Source organism: Nestor notabilis, unplaced genomic scaffold, assembly GCF_000696875.1.
Source record: "Nestor notabilis isolate BGI_N333 unplaced genomic scaffold, ASM69687v1 scaffold31517, whole genome shotgun sequence".
In the NCBI taxonomy this organism is placed as follows: Eukaryota; Metazoa; Chordata; class Aves; order Psittaciformes; family Psittacidae; genus Nestor; species Nestor notabilis.
In genome coordinates this window covers 36762-38642 of record NW_009938345.1, presented here as the reverse complement: position 1 = coordinate 38642, position 1881 = coordinate 36762, and positions in this window count along the sequence as shown.

The following is a 1881-nucleotide window of genomic DNA, read 5'->3' as shown; positions in this document are numbered from 1 at the left end:
TTGTGCAGGGTAACGGGGGGAGCAGGTGGAAACCTGCTGGGTTTGGCCACATCCTCCACTGGACTTTTGGAATAAATCTGAAAACTATTTGCATATCATGTGAATGATTCTATGCAAGTCCTGTTAAAGAGCTTTGGTTGGTTGAGATCTGTTTTCAAATCACTTCAGTTAATTTGGGCTGGCTTCAGCATGTCAGAGGTATTTCCATGCACTGGAGAAGGAACTATCGCTAAACTTCTCTGTTGTAGAACCGCAGCATGCCTTTTGTTTGTTATCTGGTTTTTTGTACCTAAAAATGTGGAATATAGTCTTGTATGTGTCTTATGGTTGGAAAAAAGCTTATAGAATCACAGGTTAATTTGGATTGGAAGGGACCTTAAAGCTCATCTAGTTCCAACCCCCTGCCACAGGCAGGGACACCTTCCCCTGGAGCAAGTTGCTCCAAGCCCCTATGTCCAACCTGGCCTTGAGCACTGCCAGGGATGGGGCAGCCACAGCTTCTCTGGGCCAGTGCCTCAGCACCTCACAGGGAAAAAAACTTCTGCCTGAGAGCTCATCTTAGTCTCCCCTCTGTCAGGTTAAAGCCATTCCCCTTTGTCCTGTCACTACAGGCCCTTTTCAGAAGTCTCTCTCCAGATTTCTGGTAGGTCTCCTGTTTAAAATTCAATTTAAAATTTAAAATTAAGTCTGGGTTGGTCCCTTTTACAATGTGGAAAGATATTCCTTGCCTTAAAGACATTGTAGTTGAATGTAGCAATCTGCCCTTTATGGCCAACAGATGCTTTTAAAGTCAGATTTGTTTTCATGTTGAACATTCATGCTGTGTCTAGTAGTAATTTTTCATGTGTGAGAAGGACAGGAAGTGTGTGTAATAAGGACAGAACTAGGTGTACTTGTTTGCTGGGTTTCTGTGTGTTGCCTGTCCTGCGTGGTGTGGCACCAGTTTGAAGAAAAAAAAAAATAATGGGAAATTCCTATTATAACCAACTTATTTTATTCATTTTTCTGTTCATTTACCTTATTTTAGTAAAAGGGTAACATCTAGAAATGAAGATGGGCCATAGTTCTGAGCTTTGCTTTTTGTTCCATGTGAACTTTATATTATGAACTCTCAGTGCAATGTTACAGGGAAAAAAGGATTAATTGTGTAAATAGCAAGGAGGTAGTGGACAGAATCAGGAAGATTTTAAGTTCTAAAGCATTTAGTGAAAATGATACTTGATTATAATGCACATTTTCATATCCTCATTTTAAAAAGGAAGATAAAAGTTCTGAGTTTATCTTATGTCATCTTCAAGTGATAGAAGATGAATAAGTGAAAGATTTAGGTGGTGGGTTTATGCCAATCAGTGTTTTCAGATTTTAATTGTTGAATAAAAAATTCTGCAACTGGTATGTGAATGTAGATTCCACTTCTGTCCTTTGCCGAAGGAAAAAAAGACTGCTTAAATAACATAGTTAAATTATGCTGCTTTAAATGATTTTCTGTTTTGAGTGCATCTGTTGATTTCATAAGCAGTCTGAAATAGATATTCAGAAGTACCACATCTCTTAAATACAAGATTTTTTAAATAAGAGATTAGTTTAAGAAGTATGTATTTTCTAATGTTTGGATCTGAAAACAGTTTCCTATTTTGCATAGAGTTCTCCAAAATAAACGTATAGATACCCTCTTGCAGAACATGTTGTGCCAAAGAAGTTGAAGAAGATAGAAGGTTAATGGAAGCTTTGATAGTTTATTTAGCAAGTAATATGATACATAAGGATTTTGCACTATTTTATAGTTACCTAAGATACGGTTTGGAATTATCTCATTTTTATAGGGGTCGTGTCCCCGTCCCCCCCCCCCCCACTCACCCTCTCCTCCCTTCCTTCTCTCAT